The sequence below is a fragment of the Cucumis melo genome, chromosome 11 (assembly GCF_025177605.1).
Source record: "Cucumis melo cultivar AY chromosome 11, USDA_Cmelo_AY_1.0, whole genome shotgun sequence".
Taxonomy (NCBI): domain Eukaryota; kingdom Viridiplantae; phylum Streptophyta; class Magnoliopsida; order Cucurbitales; family Cucurbitaceae; genus Cucumis; species Cucumis melo.
In genome coordinates this window covers 17,773,292-17,786,546 of record NC_066867.1, presented here as the reverse complement: position 1 = coordinate 17,786,546, position 13,255 = coordinate 17,773,292, and the positions used below count along the sequence as shown (strand labels likewise).

Sequence of the window (13,255 nt, the reverse complement as noted above, 5' to 3'; positions counted from 1 at the left end):
CTTCATCATCTTAACTTTCTTTCCCCTTACTGTTTCAGAATGCATCTTATCCCATATTAATGTTAAATAATCAAATAACTGATGTTACTCGATGAGAAAATTTTGAGTACTTAGGCTCCACGAATATATATTAAATAACATAGGATTCCATCTTAAAAACAATCAATATTATTCAAAGGAGTACAGTGTCCGTTTATCTTGAAAAGAGTGAGGTTCATTGAGTTTTTTAACGTAAGATTATCAACATGCCGCCCTCAAGATAATGCCTTTTTTGAGTTCACGTTTTTTGAATAAATCTAGATTTCTTTTTATTGGATCAAATAATACTTGTTTTGGCTTTTATGGTTTTGATACCATACTAATTAGATAATATGTGGTTTTATCTCAAAACCAATTCACAATAGAATGAGTAACTCAATCATCTTATTAATATGGGATCCTCAACATACATCATCAAGATGGTATCTCTTTTGGATTCACCATTCTTGATTGGATCCCAATTACTCTTATTAATAGACAAAATACCAATTTGATCTTTATGACCTTTGATACGCCATATTAGATAACATGAGATTCATCTCAAAATCATTTGACAAGAGGAGAACTCATGTCTTATACTATTGGTTTTTATCATGGGTTCAAACGGTAGAAACTAAACTTTGAACAAGGGAGAATGCACTTGACCTTCATGTAACATCGATAGTGAATTTGTTTCAAGAGGAGAATAACGTGGCTTGCAAAGGAGAAAACCTACAAACTGATGTGGTACTTACCGCACACACTCCAGTGCTAATGTCAGAGAATGAAAGAGTGTAAAAGTTAGAAAGTTTGAGAGTTGGATTCAAGTTATCTAATATGAAGTTATAATGATGTATTTATAAGAAAAGTTGATTTAAGGTTATTCCTTAGGGTTTTCTAGTCGTCCTAAGATAATTAGATAGCCAAACAGGCCAAGTGGATGTGTCTTATATATTTTGTGTTTGGCTAAGGTTGATCGAGGTCGAACATCTATTCCTTTGACTATATATTGGGGTTGAGGTGTTACTTTGAGTTGGTACATGCATAAAATATGTCTGTGGCACATTTTGGCAAAAGCTGGTGTTCTAGGCTTTTGAGAATATGCCGTTAAAACATCTAACTCAAAACTCCAAACAACATAAAGTATATTTTAAACCCAAACTTATTATATAAAAAACATAATAAAAAGGTAGTAAATAGGAAGTCTGGGGTCAAATCCAAGAAAGTTTTGTTTAGGCAATTCAAATCTTTATTCAACACATCATGAATTCTAAATTGGAGGGCTGAGGGGAGGAGGATGTGAAAATCTTGCAAGAAAATAAAAGAAACTAAATCTTTATGGGTTTTATAAAATTGGGCACAAGAGATACGTATTTCTCTCAATCAATTGTGAAGAGAGAAGGAGTATGTGTAGTCTATCTTTCTATCCTTGAATAAATCACAACATCGCAATCAAAATCAAATTACAACTAATTATTTCAAGAAAACTAATGTTTGCATCAAGAATTCATACTTGAAAAAACAATCGATGGAGGTGACAAAGTACACAATGTCAACTACAATATCATAAACAATATAAATGACAAGAGGGTCGTCATGGATGCAAACAAAAAAGTAATGACACAAAGATTGATAGTCTAGTACAATACAAAAACACCTATGTTAGATGGGCAGTATGTCTAGTGGAATGAAATTTCACTAAGTTAAGCAATAATAACAATGAAAGTACTTATTTGATGGACTTAATTGCTTCGTTAATCCACCTTTCTTGATCAACTCTATTAAAGACTCAATGATCAAGCAGTTAACTCGCTTTGATACCATTTGAATTTAATAAATAATAGGTGGATCTGATAAATGACACAATGTCAAACACGATGCCACATAAAATATGAACAACAAGAGGGCCGTCACAAAACCAAAAAGAAAATAATTGCACAAATATTTATAAACCAGTCTGGTGCCAAAACAGTTATGTCTTGGGGACAATGTGTTCGGTAGAATGAAACTTCACTACATAAAGAGTTGAGCAATTACAACAAAGAAAGTACTTATCTAACAGGCTTTCTCTTAAGTTATTCGTGTATAGTTTCCTTTTCAGTTTAAATTAGGCTCCCCTCACTTCCACATTAATGCATCTTCACGGTTTGCATGAGATCCCCTCAATACAAATATGCTTAGGCTCCTATAAGAGTGAGATCCCCTCACATTCGCCATATATATTTAGGCTCCCTCTAAATACAATATCACTACAAGAAATCGAGGTTTTTCCGAATCACAAAACGCGTCGGAAGAAATGACGTCGGAAAATACGTCTTATCTTGACGACACTTTTTGCACATCGGGAAAAGGATAAAGGAACTTTTCCCGACGCCGTGATAGAGTCATCGGAAAAGATGACAACATTTCCGACGTTTGGGTGAATAGCGTCGGGAATAATAACTTATCCCAACGTCCCCTGCACGCATCGGGACCTGTTAGTTGGAAAAGTTTATAATATTAAAATATATTTGACTTTTTCCGACACCGTACATGACGGCGTCGGGAAAAGTTTATAATTTTTAAATATATTTGACTTCTTTCGATGCCGTATATAATGACATCGGGAGAAGTTTCTAATTTTTTGAATATATTTAATTTCTTCTGATGCCATACATAACGACGTCGGGAGAAGTTTAGAATTTTTTAAATAGGAAGAAGCGTCATCCACCATCCAATCTTTGCCGTCAATGTTCGTCGTCCGATCTTCACATTTGCCTGCCGCCCCTCACCGTCGGTAAATTAATCCCTTCTTCTTTTTCTTTATTTTGGTTTAGGTATTAGAAATATAATTAAACTTGTGATTGTCTTGTAGATTTGTATCAATAATGTTTAAACTATGTTCATTTTGTTGTGGATTGCGTAAATTTTGTTCTTATTGTGTTGATTTTTTGTTATTGTTCTTTATGTTTTCAATCCTCCCTTCCGGTGTAAATGTTTTGTTATTTTTGTTAATTTTGTTATTGTTTTTATTGTTCTTTATGTTCTTTATTATTCTTTATGTTTAAACTATGTATTAATAATGTTGATTGCTAAATTTTTCATTCGTTTGTTTAGATCTCATTCTCAGTTGTGCAAAAAAAAAAAAAACTTCCATTTAATAATGGAAGGTATTTTTTTTAAAAAAAGTTGTGGATCTCCCGACTCAAATATAGCGTCGGGAGATCCCTTGACATCTTCTGGCGCTATATTTGTGTGTTGGGAGATGTTAAGGGCTCTCTCGACGCTACATTTTGGTGCGTCGGGAGAGCTTCTCCCGATTCATTTCTTCCGACGTCGTTCCCGATGCAGATTAATGCGTCGGAAAAGGATTTTCTGATGCATTTCATATATCACTCGACGCTTTTGTGCATCGGGAGACCTCCATTTTCTTGTTGTGTATCAATATCAAACTCCTCCCAAGTTCTACAAGGACTACCAAACCAAAAGTCTTAGCGACAAGCACTTGAGTTTTCAATATCAATACATGTAGGGTGAGGCTTAGACAAACCCTAAGTTCAAAACGTTCAATGCACATACTTTTCTCATGAGGTGGCTAACCCTAAAAGTGAATAAGAGCACCATATTTATATGACTTGCTTTGGAAATATATTATGAAAAAAATAAATATTATTTACAAGAGATAAGGAATGAAGATATTGTAGGAGAATAAGGAATCCACAAAAAATTGTAAATCATACATATATGGAAAGTATGTTTTGTTGAAGTTGTTGTCCGTCGGCACCAATGTTCTTGATAATTTTGACATGTTGACCAACATGTTACTCTAGTTTTGTCTTTCTAAAATTGGCTAGGTACAGTACAATAAAAGAACTAAACTTATGAAATGTATTTTCATCTTAGCGATTTTCCTTGCATTCTTTAAGTTCTTAGATTTCATCTATCATTGTGACATTCAAAAGCAAAGATGGCCTCTATCTTGAGGATGATTAATTATTTGAATTCAAATTGGATTGGACAAGAAAAGATTAAAAGGAAAGACATGCTTAAAATCAATTCCAGAATCACCAATTATTAATCTTGATTCAAAGATTATACTTAGCGCCATTAGAAATTAAACAAAGATTCATGCTCTCATAATTGATCAAGTCATTCATACAAGATCTTAATTGTACAAAATCAAGATTGGAATTTAGTTATAGATGGAAATTAATATGAAATTGAAACATAGATTTTCAAGAAAGGTTATACTAAAAACCCATTTCCAGGAAGTACCTTTTAGTTTTTCATTGATCTTGTCGGAGCATTAAGAAGAAAGATGAACACACAAAAAAAAATTCTTCAAAGAAATGGTGAGAGAAATTTTACTGATGAATTTGGAGAGAAAATTTACAATTAAGAGTACCCTAACTATTAGGGATCGAAGTGGGATGATAAATTATGAAAGAATACAAGAGAAAATAGGGCTTTATAACATTTTGGGCGGCTAAATATGTCCAGGTGTGTGCCTTGGCACAGATGAAAAGTTCTTAGTGTCACTACTCTGGGCTTAATCTACACTGCATTTCGACACTTAATTAAGATGTAATGTTGCACGATATAGCTGATCTTGAAAAAATAGCGTGGTGGCATGGCCCTACGGCGCTACAGGTAGTTAAGAAAGGGGTAAATTTGTAATTTTGTTATTTTTCTTCGTTTTCGCTCGTTTTAGCTTAGAATTGAGTCGTTTCTGTTTTATTGGACTTCTTTGGTGTGCTAGATCACATTTCCTATAAAGCAAGGGATTTGATGCATAAGTACGACCATCTCTAACATTTTTAATCTAGAAAACACAGAGCTTTTATGGTGTTATCAATTAGCCTCGACTAAGGCCAAGCCATGGGCTTGGCCCAAGTCATCCTCATTTTCTTAGGCCTATTTCAATCTTAATTTCCACTTTCATGTCCCTTACACGCTTCTTTTTTATTATGTTGTTTCTAAATGTCGATTATACTCTTTAGTCCAAAATCATGCATACCACACACCCTAAATATATATACATCGTTATAACTTAATATAAGTGAAGCTCACCTTATTTTTATAATCAAATTGACATGATATACAATAAATTTAGGCACTATTATAAGAAATGTTCCTATGCTAAGAGATGTGACATTTGCGTAAATTATAGGTTTACGAGGGATTGCCCTATGATTTGTATGGTGAAAGTGCTTCTTTGTGCAGGTCAAAGATATCCAATACTTTAAAATTGCCTCATTATTAAGACTCTTGAAAATTTAAGAGGAAAATACTTTTGTGCTCCCTGAGCACATCTTTGTGCAACTTAGAGAGATATCCAATAAAAATTTTCCACGTTGTAGTTTGTTTTCGATAAAAACAAAATTTTAAATTTTTTATGTTAAGAAATAGGGAGTACGAGATAATGTGCAGCTTAAGTTGAATCTATCTTGAGAGCATTCATTAATTGTTAAAATTATTTAACATGTTGAGCCTTATTCAAAACTGTTGGGAAAACAAAGTACAATCAAAATATGGAAATTGAGAAATTATAATATTAAAATAATAAAATAAAGTAATACATAATATATAAATAAATAAATATATTTACTTAAGTGTTGTTACAAAGCGTGTATAAATCTCAATAAATATATATTGATATTAGAGGCCCCCACAATGGTACATCTCCCATTAGGTTTCTATGAAATTCATACTAATGTCCTTATACAACGGTACATTTCTCATCAAGAACACATATCCATTAGTAAGGCTTACTTCATCATTCTAAGTTACCTGGTTTGCATATACTACATCTCTAGTATGGTAGACAATTGTAACCTTAAAATATCTTAATAAATGACAAAGAGCAATAAAATAATCTTAATCAGGATTATGTGTATATATGAGGAATCTTCTCAGAGCATATGCAATAACAAATCTTGTACAATCTATAAAAAACATAATACTTTCTATAATCCTTGCATATTCAGATTGAAAAACAAATCTTAAGGCTCATACGGTTCTTACATGAGCACTATTAAACTATCAAATCTCTTTAATAGTATTCAATGTGTGATTGACATAAATCAAAATATTCTCAATAATACTTAGGCGCATCACATTGGTCTCACCTAAAATTTTCACACCAAAATGTGATAACTTTTTAGCATTATTAACATTTATATTTGTATCTAATAAATCTTTCACATCAACATACAAACATATAATTACACAATCAACTTCAAACAACTTTCAGTAAACACATATATCAACAATTCACTTCTAAAGATATTTTCTAAAGTGTTGTTAAAATTTTTCCTCATCATACTTTCAGGAACTAGTGAAAGACCATAAAGAAATTTGACTCTTCCAAGTTACTATTGAGGAATATCATTTTTACATGCACTTGATGTATTAGACATACACCTACAAATGTTTTTAAGGCTATATAGTAGCTAATTTAGTCATATGATGTAAGCCCTCATTTCATTGTCCTTTTATATATTATTAATATTTTCTAAGTTGCGGAAAAACCAATTTAAATTCAGTTGCCAATTCTTTAAGGTTGATTTTTTTTATAAGGAAATGGAACAAACTTAGTTTAGTGAAAGACTTGGAATTTTTATCAAGTATTTGAAAGGAACCAAGATAAGAGTAAAAAAATAAGTTTAATTTGAGGTGAGAGGCAATATGGTCTCTTCAATATATTATTAATATTAATTTTCTTTTAGTAAATAAAAGTAAAAAGGAAAGAGGGAAACGAAAAGGATCTTCTTCTTCTTCGTGAAAGCTCTACCCCCTTCTGGAAATTTCTCTTCTGCACCTCACTCCTTCTCTCTTGCATTGGCACCACCACCTTAGTTCGCAGTTGATCATTGACGCCAACACTGTCTTCACGTCGTCGTCACCCATCTCGTGTTGCATCTTCTGTTCGGGTCCAAGATAAGAGTCATTCCAATCGCACATAGAAATTTCATCGCCTTTTCACCAGCCACACGAGCTGCTCCTTCGATTCCTCCCCTACAACCACCATGCACGATAACTTGCTGAAGATCAAGTTAGCCGCTGTTCGTATATGTTTTTCATTCAAATCCATCACTTAGAGTAAGATTCTTATGGTTCGGGGTTGTCTTTTTTTTTTTTGTGATTTTGAATGCCCATAAAGTTTAGACTTGAGTTTAACATTACCCATTACTTTTCGATGCTAGATTCAAGTTCTAGAAGAGTTTGAGCCGCTGTTCAGCCATTCGAAAGTTCAAAATTAGGCGTTTTGGCCCAACTTGGGTAAGATTTCAAGCTTTATGGTTTAATTCTTGAATACCCATTTAATTCTAGTGCTAATATTGAATAGCCTATGATATTGAAAGCTAGATTTTGAACTTAGAAGGTGGTTAGGATGTTGCCCATTGAAGTTAAGTGTACTTTGACAAGTTCTTGACAAGGTTTGAAGTGATTTTGTTGAGTTTTCCTAGAGTTCTTGAATGTCCAATAAGTTTAGGCGTTAAAATTGAATTACTTATGATACTTGGGTCCTAGAGTTGAATGTTAAAGGTTGAAAATGGACTCCTTTAACTTTTGAGATTTACTTGGGTGTTACATATATAAGCTTCAAACACAATGGTTTTAGATCCTAGATTCGAATTTAGAAGGCCATTAATGCGTTGTCAAAGAAATTTTGAGAAACTTTCGATAAGGTTTTAGGTAAATTTAGTGAGTTCTCTCATAGTTCTTGAATACCCATTTAATATTAATGTAAAAGTGATTTTACCCATATTGTTTTGTGTGAGAAATTAAAGATTAGAGAACTTGGAAGCATTGGTTACCAAATTTAAGGTTGTTTTAAATGAGTTTGGGTAAGTTCCTAAATTATTTACTCGTTAGTTTGATATTGAGATTGTTAATGGATCTAGATTTCCAAGGTATTGGGTACAAGAGCGTATTGAAATGAAAGCCCAATGAGCTTGACTTAAGTTTGGACATCCATCTTACTAAGGATTCAAAATTGAGGTTTAAAGGTTGGAAATTTGAGGTTTAAAGGTTAAATGAAGTGTTTTAAGTTTATTCTAAGAAGATTCGAGAATGTAAGGAATCTAGAAATGTAAAATTATGCTCAAAATGAAGTGTTTTTTAGAGATTGTTGTGCCGTCTTGCTAAGCGAAGAAAACTGAGAGACCTTGATCTTTGTTTCAGGCCAAATTGAAATGGGAAAAGCGTATAATCTCGGGAGATCAAGTCCATTGATAGTGAGTGATTTATTTTCAAGTATTCCTTTATAAATCTATACGTGCTATTATAGTATGCCATGATTGTGAGAACTTCGAGCATGATTACTTTATAAATCAGGTGTGAGGAATGTTTTCAAATATGACTTTATGTTTTCCATGAACTCTTATAATTCGAAAGCATGGTTGAATTCGAATATATTAATCATGATTTATATGACAACTGGTTTAAAGAATACTCAATCTGTTATTAAACATGGATGGTTTGAATGGAAGGTTATTCTTAAAACATGTATTAATTGCTAAGGATTTAAAATGACTTTATGAAAAGTGTTCCTAACCATGTTTGGCTTTTAAACATGAAATATGTGATTTTTATGAATGTTGGTGATTACCCTAAAGGCTACGTGAATGTGTTTTCATAGCGCCACCTATGGTTGTTAGGGGATTCTAGGACTGAAAAAGGCCATGATTGGAGATCCAGGAACCTGAGCGTAGGTGGGGACATGTATGGAGGATTGTGATACGGCTTCGGGCCTAGCTTAACCCATGGTGGATGGCTCTATGTGCATAAAAGAGCGAATATGGAGGTTGTTACTGTGGTAGCTGTTTGGCCGCGTGTTTCCTTGTGGATATAGATCACATGTGAGCTATTCTGGCCCGTGTATTTAGTATGCTATCATGGTTGGATTGGATAGAGGTTGCCATCGTGGCGGGTGCTAAATATGCGTGAGCTAATTTTGGCCGCATGATTGGGTACATGTTTGTTGTCCATACTTGTTGTTTATAGTAATATGTGATTTTAATGTTTTAGTTACTATTTCGTTATTGATGTCATATTTAAACAATTTGAAAGTATGTTTTATGGGCTTTTACTTTTAAAAACTTGCCACTCACTCAGTTTTAGCTCACATTTTCAATGTTTGCTCCCTCGGGTATCGGTCAAGGATCAAGCATTAGTTGAGCTTTCCCGTCATTTATTGTAGATTCTCATTCTTTTTGTATGTATATACTTAAGTGTTGTATTGCATTATTGGGTGACTAGAAGAAGCGAGAGTCATGATGAGAATTTGAGTTTTGAGAGGTCTCTTATTAGATTGTATTTCTTTTGTAACTAATTCATAGTTTAATATAAACTCTGATTGGAACTCTGGACTAGTTGGATGAGTGTGTGGTGAGACAGACTCGATATTATTTTGAGTATGGAGAAATTGTTTTATATATAGAAGTGAAAATCTTCCTTCTTTTTAGGTTTGGCTAACCCATATTTTAGGGAAGATGTTGCCAAAATTTCTGTAGAATTTCATAATGGTTTCCTTAGAAGTTAAGTTGGCAAAAAGTTGTTTGAAAAAGTGTTTCCATGCCACGATCTAGGTTAGAGAGGAAAACCTAAAATGGGGTGTGACATATGAGAACAAGAATCAAAACATTCTAATTGCACGTTTGATTCAAAATATCTTTCATAATTCTAAAGTTTCACCTATGTACTTAGGATCGTCTCCTTATTTAACTAATGTGGGACTTTGGTTGCATTCCCAACAATCCTCCCCTCGAACAAAGTTCCAATTGAACCTCCCCTAAAATAGACATCATTCCATTTAACTGTTATCTAGGCTAACTCCTATCTGTAACATACTGTCTATTCAATAGAGCTCAACCATGAAAAGTACCGACCTTTTAAGGTTCCACTACACCTTTGTTCGACTTGAGGATTATATCAACAAGGCTAAACCAAGGACATCATGACTCTGATACTACTTTCAGGGATAACTTAGGGTATAAGTTATCATGCTTTATAAGATATCACATGTTCGATAGTTTAGATAATATCTTAAACTTCCATAAAATCCTATGAGCTTCATAAACAATGGATTTAAATAATGCCGTAAAACCAAAATTGACAAAGTTTATGCATTGACAATTCTTGATGCAAGTCATGCATAAACTTTGTCAAATATAACATACATGAAATACTATTTCTACTCATGCTAACATGCTAATAGATATGCTTAAGTAGATCACAGTAGCGTCTCAATATTCACAAACTGATTTATCATTTATATATATATATATATATATATATATATATATATATATATATATATATATATATATATATATATTCTATATGCAACACTATTATGAGCATAATTAGTAAACATAGCCAAAGATTTTTAATCATACCATAGATTTCTTGAACACTAGATATACTACCTTAGTTTGACCACCCCACATTTCCAAATATTTAGGTGCATAGCTTTCCATTTATGGTATTAATTAGCAATAAACTATATAAAAACTTGAAACATTGTTAAGCCTTCAACTATAGGAAAATCAAATCCACAATAAAAATCAACTTGAGAAAACTCAACAAGTTTTATAAAAGAAGGTACAAATTACCAACCAAATTTGAGAAAATCTCATTGCTAACATTATTCAAATTTCCAGTGATTTGATGGAAAAGATGGAGGCATTTGTGGAATAAATCACCAAACACAAGAGAAATTCATGTATCACAATTTAATTAGATCATCATTTCTTTATTTTATTCTACCTAGATTTACTCTCCAATTTGAAAGTCTCTTCTAATTGTAGATCATCATGGCAATACAACACAAAACTCAGAAAATTTCAAGTGAAGAAACATGATCCTCGAACTTCAGTAAATAGCGTTCATCAAACAAACTCGATAAGTTAATTATAATGAAATGGATATAGATCATACATACCACTGAGGGGAAATTGCATTATCAAAAGTCTTGACTTAAAAAACTAGATGATAAAAATGATACATGGTGGATAATAAACATGCATAGCGAAAAACGGATCATAAAAAATACTCTAATTGCTAAGGTAAATATGCATAAAAAAAAAAAACTACATGAATTAGGATTTTTATGAAGTAACCTTTGTAGTTTTTGAATTGCTAGAAAATTCACCAAAACGAACTCGAACAACCACTAAAGTTGACCCGCTATACTCTGGACGAAAAATCAGGTTATGGGACCTAAAGGAAGAAGGAATTGAGAAAGTATAAAAATAATTTAGGAAAGGTGAAGATTTGAAAATAAAAGGACTTGGTGATTTTTTTTTAACTAAATTAAAAGGGCCAAAAGATTTTTTAAAAATGAAAAATTTCTCCTTTTATAAACAAATTACATGCAAACTTTGCATATAATTGACTAACCATTAGTGGATTTATTCACCATTGCATTTTCTATTAGTGGGCTTGGTGTCATCACCATGAGCCTCCACTTAGCCCATTAAGAGTTAGTGAGATTATCCAACAAAATGTTAGATTTTCCCACTAACTTTGGTCAAGGGGTAAAATGGTCATTTGACCTTTCTAGTCAAAGTTAAACTTTGACTTTTCAAGTCAAAATGCAACATTATGACTTTTTACCATTTTGACCTCCTTGAATAATTCTGGCCTCCCGAGCATGAATTTGCATTCATTTTCTCAAGATTCAAATTACATTTGAATATATTGCCGGTCAAAGTTTGACTTTTCAAAGTTAAAAGTCAACATTTTGACTTTTTTCAACTTTGACTATTTTCATCTTTTTCGAGCTTTCGAGTATGAATCCGTATTCATATCTTTAATATTTAAATCGTTTTTAATATGAAGCTCTATCTGTAATCTAAAAACCGAGGATTATATCATATATACTTGTCGATTTTTTCTCTTTTCTTAATTCGAACAATTCAACTCATTCCATCATACTGTTCTAAGTTTATTCCTTATGAGCTAGTAGGAGAACCTAATGGACCTATAGATAATGGGCTCCAATGATTCGAAATTAATTGGCTAAACTCTTTTATATCGAGCCAATCAACATTCATTAACTAACAGATCATTCTACTAAAGTCCCATAGTTGCACTCCCCTCACTATAGATATGTTTGTGTGCATTTGATATAACCATGATTAGTAAGTTAATCCTTCACAGGTTATTCGTAAGCTCGGTTGTGTCAAAATATTTTTTTACCCTTAAGATTAGATCTTGCTCTTTAAGTCTCATTGATCCACTATTGAACAATTGGTTTAAGGTCCAACCTATAAACCGAATCTCTCTCGAACCAATGAGAGGGTAGGGCCCCTTGTTCAAAACTTGAATCCAGTCCTTAAGGGAACAATCTATCTATTAACCCTAAAGTGGTAGGAGTGAATTCCGTCTTACACTGTATGTTCCTAACTATTTACCCAATCTTACCCCTGAAATGGGATGCTTATTGAGCCAACGCTAATGAGCTGCCCTCACTTATGCAGATCTAAGGATAATCTCGTGTAGATAGGAGTTGATAGTTAGCTCAGGAATTAGATTAAGTTACCCAAGTTATTAATAATCGAGATAGTCAGTTTTAAATAGTAAACGGTGTTATAACGTAAAAGTGACTATTTCATGGTTTAGTCTTATGTAAACAATTTACATAGGATGCCCCTACTTTCATGTCTCTATATGAACGATTCAGGATCACCTCGTTTGTACTAACTATAAAGTGGGTCAAATCCATAGTTTATCTAAATAAGGCGCCCATCCTTTATTTATATACTATAGACTATTTAGGCTATATACTTGAACTTGATCAATGTTTATGTCTTTACATAAAGTTCAAGTTTACTAAAAAATAGTCTCAGGACTTCAATTTATTGGATTTAAGATTATAGTATTCAGTTTCTAAATAAAGACTTTATTGAATAGAATACGATTACAAACTACGAATTTCGAACATAAGTTCCAACAAACTTAGCTTCCAACAAACAGAGTTTAAATCAACCGTCAAGAAAGGGGTGGTTTAATAGGAAAATCGTCAAGAATTTTGATTAAAAGGTGGAGGGGAGCAATTTACAGAAGTCTTGACGGTTTTGAAACGTCAAGTAATATCCAATTTTTTCTTGACTTTTTAAAAATCGTCAAGTTTTATATTTTAAATTCTTGACGTTTTTAAAACGTCAAGAATTTTATGAATTCGATATTCTTGACGTTTTTTAAACCGTCAAATGATACATATTTTTCCTTGACGTTTTAAAACTATCAA

General features: G+C 32.6%; 1 long non-coding RNA gene across 1 annotated transcript; it reads left to right on the top strand.

Moving 5' to 3' along the window:
- Nucleotides 1-6,722: 6,722 nt before the first annotated feature.
- Nucleotides 6,723-9,374, top strand: LOC103490494 (uncharacterized). The gene is made up of 4 exons (XR_007815390.1): nt 6,723-7,098; nt 7,203-7,278; nt 8,185-8,237; nt 8,661-9,374. It is a non-coding gene; the product is annotated as an uncharacterized LOC103490494 (long non-coding RNA).
- Nucleotides 9,375-13,255: the final 3,881 nt, after the last annotated feature.